Source organism: Priapulus caudatus, unplaced genomic scaffold (assembly GCF_000485595.1).
Source record: "Priapulus caudatus unplaced genomic scaffold, Priapulus_caudatus-5.0.1 Scaffold370, whole genome shotgun sequence".
NCBI lineage: Eukaryota > Metazoa > Priapulida > Priapulimorpha > Priapulimorphida > Priapulidae > Priapulus > Priapulus caudatus.
Genome location: NW_014577431.1, coordinates 44,755 through 51,862, shown reverse-complemented (window position 1 = coordinate 51,862; position 7,108 = coordinate 44,755).

Sequence of the window (7,108 nt, the reverse complement as noted above, 5' to 3'; positions counted from 1 at the left end):
AGTAGAGACATATGCCTTCTCGACAAGCCTCGCGCTAATAAAATTGACACCTATTTCGTGATTTTTAAATTTTTCTTATATATATATACATATATATATTATATATATATATATATATGGTTTCGGAAATGAATGCGCCTTGTGCAATACATGAAACCTACCTATACGAACTTCATAAATATGAAATACCGTGCCGCCCACGCATTTCCTTCCGTAAGGTTTCACATCGTTATGTTTATACCCGGCAGCAAATTCTAACAACGCTTGATGGACTCTACTCTGTATATATGCAGATATTATCAGGAGTAGATAATAGAGAGTCTCTATTATCCACTCCTGATATTATGCTGCAATGCCCCTTACAGAGGTATTTGTCCGTAACCCTGACAGTATTCTTCCGTAAGGGGCATTGCAACATAATATCTACATATGCATAGCTGCCATGGGCGCCATCTATCAAATAAAATGGGTATTGAAATTTCGACTGAAAATCACCAACAAACCCTGACAGTGTCCTTAATTAGCAACTATAGCGAAGCAAATATATTTGCCGCGAAGGCGCGTCTATCGAAGGCAGTGAGAAACTTTAAGAACGGATAACTTAGAGCGGTGGTGATTCCCACGCGCCCTGTCCTGTACAGTCATGTTTCCATCTTACAGCTGCCGCGGCGAAATATTGCAGACAGGTCGCGCGTTTGCCGCGGTTTACACATTATAATCACGAACCCACTCCGATTACTCCTTCCCCGCATTTTTATATTCCTCTGTTCCTTCTCCATTCCATCTCTCCATCCATCTCTCCATTCCATCTTCTCTATTCCATCTTTTCTATCTGTATGGATGATGATTTGTGTTTGTCGATGCACGTTTCCCGCATACATGCATAGCGGCACGTACCTCAGTCTGACTATTCGCGCCCGTGAAACAGCGCGCGCGGATTTTTGCATGCCGAGCGTGTGCCTCGGGTGCATGCGACTTTATGTACGGCAAGTATCGAGCTAATGCTAAATCTCACAAAGAGAAGAAATTACTGATACAGCCAGATTTCGCTTAAATGTCTCCTAGGTATGATCGATATTGTGTGTCAAATATGCGAGAGCATCACGCGTTCTTGCTGGAGTGTCTCTCTCTCTCTCTCTCTCTCTCTCTCTCTGCCCAGGCCAGCAGTTAGCATTATCTGTTATTCGTGTGTAAACTTGTCATAAAGAGTGCGACCGGGAACGTATACGAGTCGCCGAATGTAGATCGTAGTCTCGCGAAATCCTAATCGCAAACTCGATTTGCGCATTTTCGTATGTTTTAGAGTCATCCGATCGCGCTCCGGCCATTGCATTAGACGCTGGCTTGTGCTGGTAATGTGGCGCATATTTGGGCGTTCAACCTTTGGATCTGCGCTGTGTTATCCGCATTAGGCCTCTTACTGTAACGATGATTCGATCTCAGTTCGGTCGGAATTCTGCCGGACTCGGTTTTTCAACAAAGCGTTATTAAAGGGGCAGCGTGGCCTAAAGGAATTTCCTGTGCGACTCATCAAAAATGCAAATTTCTCTATAATGATGATCACTGCTGATTGAATCGCGCTCCGGCCGTACACGCTGAGCCTGCCAGCTTGCCTCGTGGGCTCCCACGGAAGTTATGGCGAGTCGATGCGGCGAGCAGACAGACGAACGCGTTGGATGCGTGCTAGAAACAGAGGTGGATGTGAAGACGCGAGGAGATGTAGAGAGGAGAGCGTGAATTAAGAGAGATATGCTACCACGATGGGGATGGACACAATGGGATAACACGATGTGTAGCAAAGCCGGATCACAGTTATTATCCGAGGCGTAACCTATGCACACTTATGTTGATAGAGCTTATGGTATTAGATGCGTTGACAAGAGTAAAGTAATAAAAACAACTAATGCGTACATAGTAACAAATACATGAATACTAGTATGTGACGCCCTATACATCACCTGCGAGTAGATTATCAATAAATAAAAAATATCATTGTTAAATAATTTCAATAAATTCAAACAGTAGGCCTAATCAGGTAAACGTGCGCAACCACGTAAACACATGTAGTAACATGAACACACGTGAACACACGCACTCACGTATAAATCTGTCGTTTGGTCAGTCACAATTAGATAGCAGTACCACGGGAGGTATTCTATATAATTCTTCAGCATGACGTATATTACCCTTTATATATATTGGGATGCGGGTCGAAGCCACCTTCAACTGACAAGTGCTAACGCCACGCGTAACCGCCGCGACTTCGGCAGAGATTAAGGAGCGACAAGCGCATCGACATCAACCCATAAACAATGCGGATAGCCGCAGATGAGAGATGATTGCTGCTGCTTGGGGAAATTCACCAGATTTCTCTGTTCGTTATCACATAGGGTTTCGTGACGCTGTCGGCCACAAAGAGCGGGGATGCGCGTGGAGCGGTTCCCATCAGGGGTTGCTCGCACGGCCCGATATTTACATCTTAATAATTCCAGGGATTTCTGAAAGAATTATCGTCTCCCGAGTGCAACGCGACGTGCATGCACACTGAATGCGTCATCGCATTATGTACCGCCGGCCATTTAATTTAAAAGTGCACGTCAGCGGCATTTGCATTGGATGAGAGAATATGAGAAATCCACGTATATAATGAAAAAGCAATTTGGTCGGAGAATTTCGAGACGCTGTGTGTGTGTGTGCGTGCGTGCGTGCGTGCGTGTGTGTGTGTGTGCGCGCGCGTGTGTGTACATTAGTGTGCGCGTGTGTATGTATGTGTGTGTGTGTGTGTACGCGTGTGTGTGTATGTATGTTTAGTAGTAACCGGAGTTTCGTGAACTCTGTCTCGTGAACTCACGCGTGCGGCCATGCACTCAAGCCACGAGAAGCTACTGACTTCTAGAGATGGAGAGGCAGAGCGCAGTCTGTATTCCGAGTATAGCATCGTGGAAAAATCTGCTGGCGTGGTTCCTCAAGAGCGCAAGCATGCACATTACGTCCCTACACTATAGTGTGTGCGTGTAATAGAGTGCACTAGAGAAACAATACGATGATTTATCTAGCTCCGGACGGTTCGTACATAATAGACAAGCCCAAGGGATGTTAGACCGTATTCGACATACAGAGACATTAAATTAAATTACGATTATACTGTTTACTGCGACAAACACGGGACCCAAGCACGTTAGACGCAGACAAAACCCCTCGATTTACAGCGACGGTGCAAAAAATGACTGAGTGTAGAAAATTGGCATCGTTTATGCCGGATGGAAACGGATAAATTTATGCGTGCGTGCGTGCGTGCGTGCGTGCGTGCGTGCGTGCGTGCTCTTGTCCATCCGCGGGTGTATGTGTGTGCGTGTGTATGTTGTGTTGCGTGCGTACGTGTGTGTGTGCTGCGGGTGCGTGCGTGCGTACCCGCGTGTGTGTGTGTGTAATGGTGTGTGTGTGTGTGTGTGTGTGTGGTGTGTGCTGTAATGTGTGTGTGTGTGTGTATGTGTTGTGGGTGTGTGTGTGTGTGTGTGTGTGTGTGTGTGTGTGTGTGTGCGTGCGCGGTTCGTGTTTCGTGCGCGCGCGCCGTCGTTCGCAGGACTGTGTGCATTTGGTTGGTGTTGGTATCTATACGCGGGTTGGCTAATCGCCATCGGTTTACAGGCGTGGATGCGGTCGAAGCCACCTTCAACTTGACCAAAGTGCTAACGCCAATCGCGTAACCGCCCGCGGACTTCGGCAGAGATTAAGGAGGGCGACAAGCGCATCGACATCAAACCCATAAACAAATGCGGATAGGCCAGGCAGATGAAGAGATGATTGGCTGCTGGCTTGGGGCAAATTCACCAGATTTTCTGTTCGGTTATCACATAGGGTTTCGTGACGCTCTGTCGGCCACAAAAGGCGGGGATGGCGCCGTGGAGGCGTTTCGCCATCAGGGTTTGCTTTTTTTCGCACGGCCTGCGATATTTATCATCTTAATAATTCCAGGGATTTCTGACAGAATTATCGTCTACCCGAGTGCAACGCGACGTGCCAGGCAACTGAATGCGTCATCGCAATTATGTACCGGCCGGCCATTTAATTTAAAAAGTGCACGTCAGCGGCATTTGGCATTGGATGATGAGAAATATGAAAGAAATCGCACGTATATAATGAAAAAAGCAATTTGGTCGAAGAGAATTTCGGAGACGCTTGTGTGTGTGCGTGCGTGCGTTGCGTGTGTATGTGTGTGTGTCGCGCGCGGTGTTGTGTACATCTAGTGTGCGCGGTGTATGTATGTGTGGTGTGCATGTTTGTGTGCGTGTGGCGTGCGTGTGTGTGTGTGTGTGTGCGCGCGCACTGCCGTGTTGTGGTGCCGTGTGTGCGTGTGTGTGTGTGTGTTGGTGCGTCGTGTGTGGTGCGTGTGTGGTGTTTTGTGTGTGTGTTGTGTGTGCGTGTGTGTGTGTGCGTGCGGGCCGTGTGTAGAAGCATGAAGAACGCAGGCGAACAGCAATTCAACTGCCTAACGCGAGAATCGCTCCGTTTGAAAAGAACGCCATAATATTGAAATTTAATGTAATTTGATTGAGTCGGATGTGTTTATCGATGAGCAAAATGACAAGTTTTGCTTCATATACACACAGATTATTATGAAGAGGTTAATACGAGTAATTCTTCTTTAGAAGGTGTCATACTACATTACGCCACCACCGTCGGAAGAATACTGCAGCTCGCGTCTTGGGATGGCGGGTAATAATACCGATAGTTTGCTAGTCTTCTGTATATATTCGATTAAAAAGCGTAACTCGCCCCACAGCTTCTCTTCTGCTTTTATGATCGTGTCAACGTTAATTCATGAATTAATTACTGAGGCGAGTGAGTATCCGTCTTGCAGTCGCTAGATGCCATCGGACCCTAAATGCGAACTCCCGTGGCGACCCATCAGCGGCAGTCGGTGCGCCGATAGAGATCATATGCCCATATTGGAAGCGTAGCGATGCCACTCAGTGTTACGCCGTCGCTAGCGATTGCTTATGACAGAAATATTGCCCGACAGAGCCGCGCCGGTCAAGCAAATGCGACCCTGTGCACGGCCGACGGAGCAGAGATAAATACTTGGCGCACGCGAATACGTCTATTTTACTGTTCGTCGCGACGTGGTGGTGCATGCATGTACACGCGCGCCGCGGTGAGAGTCTGTGGCGAGCGGCGTGATAACGATGCTGGTGAAGAATGGTTTTAAAGCGAGCAGCTTTATACGGCGATGGTGTGCTAGTAACACAGTGTGTGTTAACGCGCCACAAACGCAAATGGCAGGTCTTATAGCCGTAATGTAATATCACAGTGTACTAGTATATTATATATATATATATATATCTATATATATATCTATTCCTTTAATACTACGCGGGATAGAAAATAGAAGGGAGGTTGAACATCGCACACAGTAGGACGATGAAAGGAATAATTCCTGCAGATCGAAGTATATCTCACATAAAATATAAATAAATTTATATATATATATATATATAGTATAATATATGTGTGTGTGTGTGTGTGTGTGTGTGGGTGTGTGTGTGTGTGTGTGTGTGTTGTGTGTGTGTGTGTATGGGTGTGTGTGTGTGTGTGTTGTGTGTGTGTGTGTGTGTGTGTGTGTGTGTATATGTGTGTGGTGTGTGTGTTATGTATTGTGTGTGTGTATTATGTGTGTGTGTTGTGTTGTGTGTGCTGTGTGTGGTGTGTTGTGTTTGCGTGCGTGTGTGTGTGTGTATGTGTGTGTGTGTGCGCGTGTGTGTGTGTGTGTGTGTGGTGTGTGTGTGTGTTGTTTGCGTGCGTGTGTGTGTGTATGTGTGTGTGTGTGCTGCGTGGTGTGTGTGTGTGTGTGTGTGTGTGTGTGTGTGTGTGTATCGTGTGTGTGTGTGTGTGTGTGTGTGTGCTGTGTGTGTGTATATGTGCGCTGTTCATAGTGCGTGTGTGTGTTTGTGTGTGTGTGCGGTGCGGTGCGTGCGTGCGTGTGTACGTGTGTGTTTTTGCTTGCTCGCGCGCGTGTATGTGTGCAATAATAGTATTAAGGAAAGAACTGAACAAAACTCGCTATTGCTAAGCTTTAAAAAAAATGTTAATTCCTGTACTGCGATTGGTTTAATGGCAAATCTAAATAATCTTGAATGAACTTAGAAGGGCAGGAGTCGCCCTTTGGAAATTATTAACAGTCAGAGACACGGGCGCGCAACATTCGACGTTCTTACAAGGGCTAGTCGGTGTGTGTTTTTTCCTACTCAGACTTTCCCATCACGGACGTCCCTGATAATTGCTGTTACTATCGTTTCATTGGCAGTGAAATGAAGTTATTTAATCACGAAGATAATATCTGCTCACAAACATCTATTGACTGATTCGCAACTTTAATTATCAGGTAAGCCAATTATTTAATGAATTATAAATTGGTTGCAAAATTGAGTTATCCTAATTCCGACATCTGAGCGGCAGTCCAGTGCATTTGTTTTCCCATTTTCTGCGTGTAGTTGATTATGCTGGCGATGCGATGCCCTGCGCAAACACTTACGAAGAAGCCATGCATCTACAAATCCGCTCACCGTCCCGCCGATGTGGCGTACGTCTCCGCTCTCTCTCCAATCTCTCTCCTCGTCTTTATCTGCTCTCTCTCTCTCTCTCCTCTCTCTCTGGCTTTCTGCTCTCTAATCGCATCTGTTTTTTTTTATCACGCTCTCTCTCCTCTCTCTCGGGCTCTCTCTCTCTCTCCTCTCTCTCTCTCACTCTCTCCTCCTCTCGTCTCCTCTCTCCTCGTCTCTCTCCTCTCTATTCATATATCTCTCTGTTTATTCGCTCTATCTTTCTCCTCTCTCTCATCTCGCCTCTCATCCTCTGCCGTCTCTCTCTTTCTCTCTCTCCATCTCTCTCTCTCTCTCTATCTTATCTATCCTACCTAACTATCTTGCTAGGGCTTTTTGTTTTATTTATCTTGTCCTCCCGCTTCTCTGTATTCGTATCGTGATTGTGTGCGGTGCATGTGTGTATTTTGTTCTGTTATTAGCTGCTGTGCTTTTCTCTTATCATTGTACAATTTCCTTGCTCTTTCTTATCGCTCTTTCGCGTTCCGCTCTCTTTTCTTCCTTTCCTT